Below are 16,722 nucleotides of genomic sequence, written 5' to 3'. Positions count from 1 at the left end.
GGTGAAATATATAGAACTCTTTACTGATAACAGACAGAACCCAGAAAATACTTATGAACATATGGAAGGTACATGCGTTCTAAAATCAGAGGCGGAATGTGCATTAAACTCAACTAAAAATGGTAAAGCCCTAAGACCAGATAAAATACCAGCAGAAATGGTAAAGTTATTAGAAGGTGATAACATTAACATATTAGTAAAGCTATTTAATAAGATCTACGATACAGGCATAATCATCCAAGTCTGGTTACAGTCGACCTTCATCATGCTACCTAAAAAAGTAAATGCGAAAACTTGTAATGATTATAGAATGATCAGCCTAATGAGTCATGTTCTCAAAATGTTTCTGAAAATAATTCAAAAAAGAATATACAGAAAATGTGAAGACACTATCAGTGATACCCAATTCGGCTTTAGAAACGGCATGGGGACAAGAGAGGCCCTTTTCTGTTCTCAGATCTTATTTCAAAAATGTATTGACCAAAACAAGGTAATATTCATTTGCTTCATCGACTCCGAGAAAGCATTTGACAAAGTCCAACATGCTAAAATGATTGTACTATTAAAAAGAATTGGATTAGATGGTAAAGACATCAGGATCATTGAAAACTTACATTAGAACCAAAAGGAATCTGTTCAAGTTGATGACATTATTACAGACTCCATTAACATCAAACGAGGAGTAAGGCAAGGATGTGTGCTGTCACCTCTTCTTTTTAACATCTACTCAGAAGCCATATTTCAAAAAGTCTTGGAAGGAAGGGATTAGTGTAAATGGTGAAATCATCAGTAACATCCGATATGCCGATGATACAGCTCTTCTGGCTGACAATATTCAGGATCTTCAAAATCTTTTGGAACTAATAAATGCAGAGAGTGAAAAAATGGGATTAAAAATAAATATCACCAAAACTAAATTCATGGTCATAAGTAAGAAACCAATTCTTAATTTAGCACTTTCTTTAAATTGGAAACAAATAGAAAGAGTGGCAAAGTTTAAATATCTCGGGTGGTGGTTAAATGAAGATTGCAATCCAGAAATGGAAATAAAAGTTAGAATTGAAATGGCAAGAAAAATTTTTCTCTTGATGAAATCAACACTGTGTAACCGCAGTTTAAACTTAGAACTTAGAGTATGCATGGTTAAATGCTATGTATGGTCTGTACTGCTGTACAGTGCAAAAACTTGGACCTCGAAGAAAACATCAATAAAAAGACTTGAAGCCTTTGAGATGTGGTTATACAGAAGAATGTTAAAAATCCCATGGACAGCAAAAACATCCAATCAGGAAGTACTGGAACAAATGGGGAAATCAAGTGAACTTTTAGATATCATAAAAAGAAGGAAAACTGCATATCTTGGTCACCTACTTCCTAATGAAAAATATAAGATACTTCAGTTGATTATAAAAGGGAAGATAAATGGAAGAAGAGGACAAGGAAGATGAAGAAAATCTTGGCTGGCAGATATCAGACAGTGGACTGGTATGAACTCTGAGAGACTGCTCAGAATAGCTGAGAATCGCTCAAAATTTGCCAAGGTGGTCGCCGACCTCCGATAGGAGATGGCACTCAAAGAAGAAGAAGAAGAAGTAGGTAGAAGGGGTTCAATCGTTCGATGCTGTTGGTACACTCTCCCTTTATGAGTCTTTGGACTCCCTGAAGGTGTTGTCACATAATAATAATAATAAGAAGAAGAAGAAGAAGAATGTTTTCCGAATGCGAAGATAAAGGATGTTAGTGAAGCTTTAAGTGTGCAGAAGAAAGAAGCGAAAGTTAATTGTTTGGCTGGAACAAATGATTTGAAAGCTGGGAAATATTCATTGAGAGAAGATGTAAAACAGTTGTTAAAATAAGCAACAATGAAGAGTAAGAATGTGAAGATTATCACTTTTCTGTCTCGGTCTAATAGGAGAGAATTAAGAAGAGCCATGATTGCCATTGCGTCAATGAGAAGACTGTACTGGAGGAATGGTATGCAGTTTATAAATTGGTGAAGTGAATTTGATGCACGTATGGACAAGTATGTGCCTGACGAATTACAATTATATGGCGATGGGATTAGGTGCTTGGAGAAAGTATTGCTCATTGAGACATTGGAAGCTCGAACCCAGACAATATTAGTGGGGAGGCAATCCAGCATGTGTCAGGCCACCTCTTGGATAGAAAAATATTCGTGCGAATTATTGTAAGGAACTGGATGTAGTTTCCCATGTTTCGAATCTGAATGGGCAGGTAATGACATTGTTTAAGGGTAATCATGTGCCCAAGGAATTGTTGGAGTACATGTACGAATGCCCGAACAATCAGAAAGAAAGGAGAGAAATTTGAGGCATTAGTTAGATCAACTATGCCAAAAATTATTGGCAATACTGAGACTTAGTTGTAAGAGAATGGTGTAGTTAGAGAGAGAGAGAGAGAGAGAGAGAGAGAGAGAGAGAGAGAGAGAGAGAGAGAGAGAGAGAATGTAATAGCTACTGAATTTTCAGAGAAGATAGAGGAAATATGACAGGAGAAGGAATGTTATTAATGATAGCTGAAGAACTTCAACCAACAAAAATAGAAGTTAAGGAAGATCGTAGATCTGATAGAAATGATACATTTGAGGCTGTCTGGTGTGAGATACAAGCCAATAGGACAAAATATATTGTTGATTGCTGTTTTAGACCTGGGGGTTCAGAAGAAGATGTGACAAAATGCCTCATCAGATTAGTACAATGAGTGCAATCTGAACAATTAGCATGAGAAACGTCAAGTATTGTAATACAGATCGGAAGGTGGGAAGGAGCATAGTTACTAAGGAATAGTTACCTGACTCAATGTGGTGCTAAGAACCAGTAATTTGGAAGTGTTTGATTTGTTAATAGCATCAGAAAATTTCTCTCAAACTACTGCAGCAACTCTACCTCCGATCAGGAAAAGGTTATGTGTCAAATGTTGAGAATTCTCCGATTGAAGGTGCTCAACATATGGAAATTTCGGTCAAGAAATGGTTTATGAGGAAATACAATGCTGTCAATTATTATGTACGTTAAAGATTATCGCAGAAAATTTTAAGGTGGATATTCCATCGTTTTTACTTTAAATTTTCAACATTTCGACCTTCATATTAAGGACATCTGCGGCACATATGTGCACGCACGCAGAGAGAGAGAGAGAGAGAGAACAGAGACTACATTACAGTCACAGTTATAGTCTTTATAATTCATCAAAATGAATGCTGATCATCATATAACATTAAAGAAAATGATACTATTAATTTTGATGCCACAAATCTGCTAGGCATGGGGAAATTAGAATACGTAAATGCACATAAAGTCATGTTAATCTTGGAGATTGCTTATTTTACAAATGTGCTCTTTATACGTGAAAGGTTTATCAGGAATTTGTAAGCAGCAAAGAAGGAATAAGACTAATAATAAATTGCTGGTGTTTACTTTAATTTATGCCTGAATATTCACGTCCAAATTGAGAACCAACTCTTTATATTATATAGTTATATTTTACCAGATTAGTTTTTGGTCAAGTTACTTTGTTGCTCATGCTCTTTGAAAGACTTCTTTTAAAGATTATTTTTCTACCATTTTCTGAAATGATGGGCCTCCTCTTCACTTAATATACACTTTATTTTTTGTGTGTGTTTTTGAACAAGTTCTGTTCGTATACACTACTTTGAAATTTCTGCAATCTTGCCAGATGCTTAGAATAAATATACTATAAATAAATAAAAAAAAAGTATTCCTCCTCCCCTGCAGTTGAAGTTGAAAAACTCAGGTACAAATGTTATATATTATTTTTAAAAAAAACTTCTTAAAGGTTTAGTAACCAAATATGAAATAATACTGACGGCATTTTTGTGACTAGGGCCATTGCACATTTTTGGTTCTTTTTAAGACAATCCTATTCACAAAAGGTTCGTAATGCACAGTGCATTTATTCCCAATGCTTTTTGGGGGGATGGTACACAAAAGTACAGTATACCATTACCTTTATTAACAGTGGCACATGACGTACGGATGTGGTGTCATGTTTCTTTTCTATTTTGCCAGCTAGCAGAGAATGCATACTGGCACCTTTTGTCTAAAAAAAAAAGTGCTCCTTGTTATCATACACAAAGCAAAGTTTTGTGAAGTTATCGAATGATACAAAAGTAAGAACTATATGATAATTTTGTGGAGTACTTAAGCTTCCTGCAACTAGGAACTCGTACAGAAAATTCCTGTTTAGTAAGTAAGTAAACAATCTTCAGTAAAACAGATAAAAAGTTATCTGTAAAAGTAGGATCTAAACAATGCCACAGATGCTGAGGATTTTGGAAAGAATACAGCAGATAAATACCATGAATATGCAAAATGCTCTGGAAACTATTAAGAAAACAAGAGATGCTCAGGGGCCATAGCTAATAACTGAGAAGGGACCCAAATAACTTTTTAAGGAACAAAGAACAACCAACCAGGGCTTTGACATAATGAATAATCTTTAAAGGTAACTGTGGCATGATTGTGACAAATAAATTACACGATAACCGCAGTAATTAACTTTAATGAAATGAAAATGTAATTTTTACTGAAAACAACAGAACATCACCAGTGCGCAGCAACAAGCAAATCAAAGAAACTGGAACACAAGGCACATCCAACAGTCGGCTGTTCAACAATTAAAAACTGTTATCGCGTATTAAAATCAATATTAACAAATAATATTATTAAAAACTTACAGCCTATGTAGCTCAATGGAAGTGGGGCCTGTGTCCTCTGTGCTTGGCCGCTCGAAGCTAGATCTAGGTTCAAGTCTAGTCGCCGACTGGGGGAACCTTTTCTAAGCCTATCTTCGACCGGTTCCAGAGTTATTTAATCTCTGGCACGAGTAACCTGGATTTTCTTTTCGGAAACTCGGAATTTTCGTCCCGAAAACTCCAGAAAATCGACCGTAGAACCCACGTTATTTCAGACAATGACATATTCCGTTAGGATTAGGCACAGAGAGATGGCAGCCCTTTTTGCTGGTTACTTCATCAGTAGCCGCCTATAATTAGTGATAGACATGGGCCAGTTATCTCTGATTGGCTACCAGAGGAGATTGAACTGCCCACTCGGTCTCCAAAAATATACCCTATCTAGCATAAAGACCTCGCCTAATCCCTATTAGGGAATAAAAGGTGTTTTCTGATTTATTTTATTGCGGACTGATAAAATACTTCATCAATTGTAGCAACATTCAATTGATGTTTACATTAAATAAGAATCTCCCAAACTTTTGGGAGAGAGAGAAAGAGAATCGTTCGAATTCAGATCTGACTGATGTAAAAGGGCTTTGCAACATTCTTTGAAAAGGCATTCATGTTTAAACCTGCTTCTATGCAAAAGACGAGCTTCATCCTGCTGAATACTCTGTTTTTATTGTGAATACTTGAGGCCTGTGTAGCTTAGTGAAAGTGATGCTAGCATCCTCTGCACTAAACCACACAAAGATAGACTTATTGTTCGAGTCTAGTCCCGACTAGAGGAACTTTTTCTAATCCTTTCTTTGGCCGGTTCCCGAGTTAGTCGAACTCTGGCACGGCAAGGGCAAGTGAATTTTTTTCTCCAGGACACTTGGATGATTGTATCGTAACTCAAGAAATTCAACCGTAGAACCCACATAATTTCAGACAATAACATATCATGTTAGGGTTAGATACCAAGAGATGGCAGCACTTGTTTGCCGGTCTCTTTGTGAGTGGCTGCCTATAATTAGTGATGAACATGGGCAAGCTATCTCTGATTGGCTACCGGTGGAGATTGAACTGTCCACTCAGTCTCCAAAAGCTAGATAGGGTTTAAAGACTTCGCCTACTCCCTATAAGAAAATAAAAGGCAATGGCTTATTTTTTTATTCAACTGTTTGCCGATGATGCAAAAATAGCTGGAGAATAGTTGATAAAGGTGATGTAGATATCTTACAGGATGATCTGAATAAACTGACAGAGCAAGAAAATAAAATTGTTGTAAATTCAGTGTTGTAAATGCCCTTTGGAATGAAAAGGTTACAATCTTTGTATCATACTGATCGTATTAGTTTACAGAAAATTTATTAAGCTAGGGATATGGGAGTGATGATAGAAGGAAATATGAAATTCAGAGAACATATTGCTAGAGTTGGAAAATGGTTCAGAGGATGACTTGGATGCTGAAGAACACATTGATAAGTAAAGATTGTAAGGCTTTTATCCCTCTCTATAAGCATATAATTCGGCGAGATGTTGACTACTGTGCACAGATTTGGCCACCTGCATTTTTGAGGATCAAAATGTGGTGGAGAAGATTTCGAGTCGAGTGATCAAGCTGTTGATAGTACTGTGGACTGTTCCGAATAACGATAAGTGTTGAGGATGCGTGTGTTGCAGTATTGAACTGACAGGCAGAGGAGAGGGGATATGACAGCCACTTATAAGTTAATAAAGGGATTCTCTAAAATTGACACAGAAGAAATTTTTCAGTACATGAGGAGTAGGCGAAAAATTAAAAGGCACACTGGGAAGTTGGTTGAGTGTATTTAATAAGGGTGTGGGGACTGGTGTTTAGTGGGAGAGTGGTGAATGAGTGGAAGTGATTGCCAGAGATGGTGGTGAGCCCCTCAATAGTGAATAGTTTCATGTAGATATATGTTATTGTGTTAATGGATAGAGTGGGCATCCCGCGATGAGTCTCTTGACTACATGGAGTACCCATATAATTTAATAAAAAAGTAATTTTAAAAAAATAATAATAGCCCTGTGGAAGTCTTGGTTGCTCCCATGGCGCTATGCTGTCTGAAGAAAGTTATTCTCTGTTCAAATCTAGTCGCTGACAACAGGAACTTTCTGTAACTCTCTCTTCGACCGGCTCCGAGTTAGACGATGTCTGGCAAGTATTAGGGAGGGTTTTTTTTTTTTGAATGTTGTGCCCCATCTTCTTAAGATCAACAATAGAACTCGCACTATTTTAGAAAATATAGTGTGTTAGAGTTAGGTACCACAGGATGAGATAATGGAACTCTCCAGCTCTATTCACCGGATTTGTTTATAATTAGTGGAGAATTATTATGAGTACTTGGACTCCCTGGAGGACGTAATAATAATAATAATAATAATAATAATAATAATAATAATAATAATAATAATAATAATAATAATAATAATAATTAGTGATGGTGTTAAATAGTATTAATGCTGTGGTGGAGCGGTTTACCTATTGTATTCACCTTGCTTGTTTGCCTGTCTTGTTGAATGAAACCCCTAAGTTTTCGACAGGAAAATTCCTGCCACTTTAACTTCAGACCAGGTAACTCATCTTCATTTTAAAGTCATAATGAAGTTTCTTCACCTCATGGATGATTTCGAAGTTACACTTTTCAAACCAAAAGGCATCATCAAAGCCTATCGTAGGCTTTGATGATGATTGTATATATCAGGGGTGAACAAACTGCGGCTCACGAACCGCAGAGGCTCCCAAAGCTACTCTGTGCGCCTCCCGAGACAATATTGGTTTTCATTACCATTTTTTTAAAACTATTATATTAATAATGCATAGTAGTATAGTGTGTACAAATATTAGAATATTTTATTTAGTAAATGCTTTAAAGATAAGTAAAAAAAGGTATATTTTGAAACTTTACATATTTAGCTTTTAAACAGTACAGCCAAAATAATTTTAACGTCGATTTTATTATCGTATTTGGTTGGTAAAAAGGGTTTCGACATTTTATGGTCTGTGTCGCTCCCGCCAAAATTAGTTCCAAAAGTGACTACTATGATCGCTGCATTACCAACCGCCTCAGTTGCCTGGACTCTGCGTCAGCATTCTTCATGCAGTACATACAAGTTACGTGCTTGTGGTGGTAGCTGAACATAACTAGTAAATTTTAGTGTAGATAAGTACTTTTCTGATTAATAAATAATTAAGATTGATTTTAGTGAAAGTTATAAAACTCTTCTTTAAAATGACTGATAATTTTAAACAAGGTCATGATGTACTCTGGAACAAAACAAAAGTTGTCCTGCATTGATAAAAACTGTTTCACAAGAAAATTCAAAGAGGCAGAAAATAAAAAAAAAATAATATAAAAAAAATCAGCTAACGCCTATGCTGTTCCCGTATAGGGAGTAGGCGGGGTCGTTTACCCTATCTAACTTTTGGAGAGTGAGTGGGCAGTTCAATCTCCACTGGTAGCCAATCAGAGAGATAGCTAGCCCAAGGCTATCACTGATTCATCGGTACGCAGTGAAGAAGGCGGCAAGCTAGTGCCGCCATCCCGTGGTCTCTAACCAGAACACGATATTTTTAATGTCTGAAAATATTGTGGGTTCTAAGGTCAATTTTCTTGAGTTTACGGGACGAAAAACCCAAGTTTCCGTGAGAAACAACCCGCTAGCCCGTGCCAGAGATCGACTAACTGGGGAACCGGCCGTAAAAAGGCTTAGAAAAAGTTCCTTTAGTCGGCGAATAGATTTGGACCAACAAATCCTTTCTTCATGCGGTCAAGCACTGTAGAATGCAAACGCCACTTCTACTGAGCTACATAGGCTCTTTGTAATATACCTAACGTAATCGAATTTATTAATTACTGTAAATTCCAATTACATATTACAGTAATTGTATTGGGTATGACGACTATCATTGTAACTAACGGAATCATGCTATCTGTTGACTCTTTTTTTTTGTACGACTTTAACAAGGTACCTATTCAGACACTTGCTTTTTCCTCCTTTTGAGGATTTCACGGAAATATGAGATTTCATTGTCGTTAAACAGATTCACTGTTCGCACTGCTACAGCCTTAGACGAATAGTGCTTTTCTACAAAATTTTGCACTGTTTCCCATATTTTACCCACCTCCCTAATCTCATTTGAAGAGAGGGATGTCTCCGTTAGACGAGATCTTCTCCGTAACCTCTTGCTGTTGCTCGCGATGCAGATCCATGAGGTCGTCGGTGGTAAACTCCTGGCCGTGTTCCTCCACCAGCTCGTGAATGTCGTCCTCATTTACCTCTATTCCCATGGTCTTCCCCAATGACACAATTTCATCGACAACTGGAAGCTCCTGTTCATGAGCAAACCTCTCGACACAATCAGACCAGTTTTCTCCAAACAGAATTAAGGGTTCTCTTGGGGATCCCATCCCAGGCTTTATCGATGATCTTGACGCAGTTTACGATGTGAAATGATTTTTCGAAAACTCTTGGAGGGTAAGCTTAGTTCCTTCGATCACCTCGAAGCATCGCTGTAATAGTGCCTTGGTGTTAAGTTTTTTAAAGTTCGAAATGACCTTCTTAAAGTTCGAAATAATCCATGAACTGAAGTAATGGAGTATTGTTATGGATGAAGGAACGTGACCTTAATGAACTCGAATTCTTCCAGCAAGTCGTCCTCAAGGCCTGGAGGATGAGCAGGAGCATTATCCATGACCAGCAAGACTTCGAGTGGCAATTTTTTTATCTAAAAGGTATTTCTTCACCGCAGGACCGAAGATCTCGTTAATCCACTCAATGATCAAGATACGAGTCACCCAAACCTTGCTGTTGGACCTCCACATAACGTTTAACTGGCTCTTCTGTACCCTGCATTTCTTGAAGGGTCTTGGATTCTCAGAATGATACATGTGCAGGGGCTTGACTTTGAAATCATCGCTTGCATTACACACCGCAAGCAGGTGAGACGGCCTTTCATGGGCTTGTGACCGAGCATTGCATTTTCTTCTGCTGTAATGTAGATCCTCTTTGGCATCTTTTTTCCAAAAAAAGCCCCGTCTCATCGCAATTAAAAACTTGCTGCGGCAGGTAACAGTCGGATACCATGAGCTTTTGGAACTCGGCAACGAACGCCTCAGCTGCCTTTGCCTCCGAAGTCGCAGCCGCTCCGCGCCTCACAACACTATGAATTCCACTTCTCACTTATCAAGTTCTCGGTCACTATATCACCTTCTAGTTGCTTCTCGTTTATCCACACCAAAAGCAACTTTTCTACATTTTCCACAATACGTGGCCGTTGCTTTGATACTCTCGTGACTCCTTTAATATTGTGCAAATCGTTGACGTAGACTTCTTATAAAATCTTGCGATGGCGGCCACTTGCATACCTTGTTCGTGCTTCCCGATGATTTCTTTCTTAGCTTCTATCTCCTTCTTTTTACCTTTTCCTTTTTTAATCATCCTTTTTACCTTCTCCTTCTTTTTTTAATCATCTCCTTCTTTTTACCGCCTTCCTTTTCAACCCTTTTCTTCATTTGGGGCCATTGTCGTAGTACAGTTAATAAAGAACAGTCACTACATTTGGATACAAAATAAAAAAAATGCATTACTTTACGCATACACGTGGTCACAACGCTAGGACGAATGTTGAATATACGAATGAGGTATGCCTACTGAGATCGGGCATGCGAGACGATTACCCACAATCCCGAGCAGCTTGTGATCACGTGATGCTCGACAGATAAAGCGTATAGGTAATACTCGTATTACCTATACGCTAAAAAAATGTTTAATAAATTTCAAGTTGAATTTTATTAAACATTTTTACTCGTCTTGCAAAACTCTCGAAGACCAAGTTACTCGCAATCCAAGGTGCCACTCTACTTGGATTACTGAGTGAACATTTTGCAGAGGTGGCAATAAGTGGTGATATTACAGTCCTAGTGTGCCATTGACTGATAGGAGAATAGAGGTTAAGGAAATCGAATTCCTTAATATATTGCAGAAACTCAATGGAAACAAAATCATGAAATTAGATGGCATATCGGCTTCTGTAGAATACGCAAGGGAATTATCAGCTTCTCTGTTCAAATCTATTTAATTTGAGCCTCAGTAACGGGAAGATGCCAATGGAGTGGAAAGGGGGGACAAAATGATCCAATTGCATATAGGTGGCCCAAAGAATGAAGTATCAAATTATAGGCCAATCAGCATTTCAAGGGACAACATGTCTGCGTAGTTAGCCTAGTGGCTGTGCGCTTCGCAATCATATGCCTGGGGAAGAAGTGTCCTAGGATCTTCCTCAGCAATAGCCAAGTTAGCCAGTCTTGAGTGTGGACAGAAGGGTTTTTCCCCAGTTTTTCCTAGGGTTTTCTCATCCCTCAAAGCAGGCAAACCGACCTTGTGAACTCAACATTACGGACATAGGATACACCAGAGCGTAGGGCTGACCACCTTATCCTCTGAACGGTCTGAGGTCCGATGATTAATAAAAAAACCCTCGACACCGCAAGGTAAAAGAGGGAAAAAGGAAGATGAGATGAGACAAGGGACAACATAGTTTTGTGAAGGGTAGATGATGCCTGAATAATTTGCATACTTTTATAATCAAGTAACAATCGAGTTGAATAAGGGAAATGGCTACTTGCTGATATTGCTCGGCTTTGCACAAGTATTTGCCAAGATTTCAAGTAAAATTCTATTGCATAAATTGGAGCAGATGGGGATGAATATGAATCTGGTGATTTGGATTATAGGATGGCTGATAGATTTTTCAACATATGGCTTATGGGGGATTTGGGCCCAGGAGAAGGAAAGTGACCAGTGGTGTACCACTAGGCTCAGTACTTGGTCTGCTATTGTTTAATTTGAATATCAATGATATAGGGAATGACCTGACTAGAAACATTCAGTTGTTTGCTGACGATGCTAAATCGAGAAAAACAATAGTAAATGTAGGTAATGCAGAGATCATGCAGGAATACTTAAATAGACTAGCACAAGGAGAATGATAAATGCTGCCAATTTAATCTGGCGAAGCGTAAGGTGACGTTCTTTCGGAAGAGATGAGAAGTTGTGTAGTATATCTATGAAACTGAACTGCACCAAACTGATGAGGACAAGGACTTAGGTATGATTGCAGATAGGGAGTTGAAGTTTAGAAAGCATATTGCGAAGATGTCCCAAACAGCACATCAGTTGAAGTTTAGAAAGCATATTGCGAAGATGTCCCAAACAGCACATCAGATTTCATGTTTCTTGAAGGACACACTAACAAGTATGGATGCTACATCAAATGGCTGGTAGCTGAGTGCAAGTGATGATTGCATCTTCTGCGCTAGACCGCCCGAAGACAGATTTATAGTTCAAGTCTAGTCGCCGACTGCAGGATGGTGGTGTACCACTTTGTCTATAATAATTAAATGATTAATATGAGCCTTTCTTCGACCGGTTCCCGAGTTAGTCGATGTTTGGCATGGGTAATCGGGTTTTTTACCCGGGGAACTTCGGTTTTTCTTCCCATAAACTCAACAAAATCGACCGCAGAACCCACGTTATTTCAGACTGTAACATATCCTTTTAGGGTCCAAGAGATGGCAGCACTTGTTTGCCGGTCTCTTCATCGGTGGATAAAGAGACCGGCGAAGCTAGCTCATCCCTATAATTAGTAATAGACATGAGCTAGCTATTTCTGATTGGCGATCGGTGGAGAATGAACTGCCCATTCGTTCTCCAAAAGCTACATAGGTTTAAAGGCCTCGCGTACCCCCTATAATGGAATAAAAGACGTTAGCATATTGTTTTATTTAATGCCACATCTGGATTCCTTTTACAGATCTGTACTCCTGGAGTGCATGTTGATGAAGCCATTATAGGCCGAATCCAGAGGCGAGTTACAAAGATTGTGTCCGGTGTGTAAAATGCTCCCTGTGTAGATTGATGATCTACAGGCGTCAAACATTAGCGGATAGATGAAGAAAAGGAGACATGACAGAAGTAGTTGTGTTTAATGGAATGTTATAGGATCGACACGAAGCCTTTTTCAGTACATGACAACGAGTGAGAGAACAAGCGGTCACCAGGAAAGTATGTAAGTATGTGATTAGCAAGGGTGTTAAGACTACGGTTTTTTTTTTTTTTTTTGTGCTTGGAAGGTCGTATACCACTTTCTCTGTAATAAGATTACAGCAAACAAGAAATCTGGTAAAGAATTTCACTTTAGAGCGATGAAAAATTAAGTTATGCTGGGTGATGGCGCATACTAAAGTAGCTGGAAACGAAAAAGATGAGTAATCTAACCAAGCCGCTATTAACGAACAGCAAAAAAGAAATTACGAAAAGTACCCAAACTAAGATATAAAAACACTTGCAGAAGAGATAAGATTAAATCTTGGGGAAGAAAATAAGAAAAAAAAAAATCCTTAGCAGTAACTCATAGGAATTTGTGGCAACTATCCAAGCAGCAGACTTCAAATGAAAGTACATTCCCTCTGCCCTGATATAGCTATGTCACTAAAGGGACATAGAAATTATGTCGTTGCTTACATTAATTATATATTCTTCGACCACACAGTCTTCGACTCTGCATATATTGTCCATACATTCAAGAGTTAGTCAATCACTTGCTGTTTGACTGTTACCAGACTCCAACCTGATGCCTACAACACACACACACACACACACACACACACACACACACACACACACACACACACACACACACACACACACACACACACACACACACACACACACACACACACACACACACACACACACACACACACACACACACACACACACACACACAAAATTATGTGTATCAGATAACGCTTTTTATTCCCTTATAGGGAAAAAGCAAGGATGTTTCAGCCCAATCTAACTTCTAACTTTTGGAGACTGAAGGGACAACTTCAATCTTCAATAGTAGCCAATCAGACATAACTGGCCCATAACAGTCATTAATTTTAAGCAGTATCCCGTGAAGAAGCAACTCACAGCCAGGGCCGGCTCAGAGTTCAGTTTTTTCAGGTCTCACACCGAAGCCCCTCTCTTAGAGGGGCTCCGCACTTTGAAATTTCTAAAAAAATTTGATAATAGAATTTTTGATGTTTGAAAGATGTAATGACAAGCGAAATATTTTCGTATATAACTATATATATTCAATGTTTGTAAATTATGTTTAATAAAGTTATATGATTTTTAAATAAAAAATTTATTTTTTGCAAATATTTTGGAACCCCACTAATAACTTTTTCCCGATGTTCCCCAAAACCTCCAGCTGGCCCAGTCAGAGCGAAGCCATCACCTCGTCCATATGTTTGAAATGTTTATTTTCAAATTTTAATTTGAAAATAAACATTTCAAATAAACGAATAAACTATTTCCAAGTTTATCCCGGAAACTCGAGTTTTTCTTCGGGTTGATCTCTTACACGCTTGCTCATGCTGGAAAACCACTAACTCGGGAACCGGTCGAAGAAATGCTTAGAAAAACTTCCTCTAGTTGGAAGGAAGTTTTTTTTATTATTATTATTAAGAGCTGTTTTTTTAAAACCTCTATTAAGTCATAAGCTCCCTTGCAAATTTTGAAATTCTCTGAGTTTCAAAATTGGCAACACCCACACATTATAACACTTAACACACACACCGTGAGCTTATGGGAATACAATATTTGGTATTAGAATTGCCTTGGTATTGTATCAGTTAAACAGCACAAAATATCTCCAGGAATCCGTATGCAGTCGTTTTATTAGTGCTTCTGGTCACGGTTTCACTGGCCTGGCAGCTCTTTCGATATTTGTTATTTTGTTGGTTCTCATCTTAGGGGCCAGGCAGAAATCTTAAAAAGTCGACAACCGTACCCTCTCAAATCTTCTAAGCTCTTTCTTCAACTATTTTGAATGTGTTCTAGGGTCGTTTTTTGTAGTGTTGAAAGCATTCAGTGTTGAACGGGGACTTTTTTTTCCACGACTAACGGTTATATGAGAGAATCTCTACTCACTTATAATAAAGATCGAATAACTCCTTTTAAATCAGGTTGAACAAAAAGAGAGGGAAAATATCTACAAAGAAACATTCACACTATTATTATATTATTATAGTTCGCCCACCGTTTGTAGGCCTCTGCTTGGCGTCTTGCCAAGAATAGTCGATTTATGCTGAAGGAGAGAAAGAAATGAAGGACGTCGAATCGGTCGCCAACACACGAAATCACGTGCTTTATAGGTAAAATTTTCCAACTGTTATACAAGCAACATAGTTAACTACAATAATCATAAAAGAGAAGTTAATTTTCCGACCTGTAATAATAAACAATTCATCCCACAATACGGACTGATTACCCTATTATCGGAATGGATTCTCCTTTTTTTTTTTGACATGCGCAGAAGTGTCGAAGGAGCTCTAATCGGTGGGCGAACTATACCTTACACCTCCAACGAGTTGAAAGACTCTCCACAGGTATTGCACTCCAGACGATCTACCGTGTCCTTCTTTACGCAACGGCGTCATCCCATATCTACACGTATCGCCATCTACCGCCCACTAATATTATGTTTGAGTTTTGAACTTATTTCCTGCAGGAGATTAAACAATATATTACTAGAAATAAAATAAAATAAATGAAATATGACATTTCATAACATTTTTCATCTTTATTAAAACACCTAAAAATCCCGTTAATGATTCAACTTTTTATTATTTAATAGTTTATTTTCTTATATAGTTTATTCTTTTACATTAAGGGGCAACATGGTTTTGTCAAGGGTAGGTCTTGCCTGAGTAATTTGCTTACTTTCTATAATAAAGTAACAGTGGAGTTGGATAAAGGAAATCCTTACTCAGTGATACTGCTTGACTTTGCAAAGGCTTTTGATAGGATTCCACATGGAACTCTGTTACATAAATTAGAGCAAATGGGTTTGGATCCGAAGATGGTGCATTGGATTAAAGGATGGCTGGTGGACAGATATCAAAGAGTTGTTTACGGAGGAGCTGAGTCCAGGAAAAGGCAAGTGACTAGTGGTGTACCTCAGGGGTCAGTTCTTGGTCCTCTATTGTGTAATTTGTACATCAATGATATTGGAAATACCTTGAATGGAAATATCCACTTGTTTGCTGATGATGCAAAATTGAGAAGAGCGATAAGCAATTCAAATGATGTGGATATTTTACAGGACGATTTAAATAGGCTGACGGTATGGATTGAGGTAAATGGCTATCAGTTCAACGTAGCTAAGTGTAAGGTGATGCACTTCGGGAGGATGATATCGCATGCTGTTTACTATATTAACAGAAGTGAACTGCAGGAAGCTGATGAGACAAGAGACTTGGGAGTTATTGTGGACAGAGAACTTAAGTTTAAAGGGCATATTGCAAAGATTGCCAAAACATCACATCAAATTACATGGTTTTGAGGAACACACTAACAAGCAGGGATAGGGAAGTTATTGTTCCACTCTATAAGGCATTAATAAGGCCGCATTTGGACTATTGTGCACAGATCTGGTCGCCAGGATTTCTTAGTGATGCGGAAGTGGTGGAGAGGATTCAGATGCGGGTTACAAAGATTGTTGCAGGTCTGTGGAATGTTCCCTATGAGGATAGATTGATGATCTGTGGGCTCCAAAAACTAGCTGATAGACGTAGGAGAGGAGACATGATAGAGGTATTTAAATTGTTAAAGGGATTTTACAGGATTGATACTAATGATATTCTTAAGACCAGTGCAGGATGTGAGAGAATGAGGGGCCAACCCTGGAGATTGTGTAAGAGCGTGGTTAACAAGGGTGTTATGACTAGATTTTTTACTTGGAGGGTTGTGAATGGGTGGAATGCTTTGCCAGAGGTGGTTGTGAATACTTCAACTGTGAATGAATTTAAGGAGAGGTATGACAGGTATTGTATAAATAATGGTTAGTGCGTCAATGTCGGGTCTCCCGCGATGAGTCTTTTGACTCCATTGAGACACTGCTAAAATAATAATAATAATAATAATAATAATAATAATAATAA

The sequence above is a fragment of the Typopeltis vanoorti genome, chromosome 13, assembly GCF_054136105.1.
Source record: "Typopeltis vanoorti isolate ZY-2024b chromosome 13, IOZ_Tvanoo_1.0, whole genome shotgun sequence".
In the NCBI taxonomy this organism is placed as follows: Eukaryota; Metazoa; Arthropoda; class Arachnida; order Uropygi; family Thelyphonidae; genus Typopeltis; species Typopeltis vanoorti.
This window is presented reverse-complemented; position numbering follows the sequence as displayed.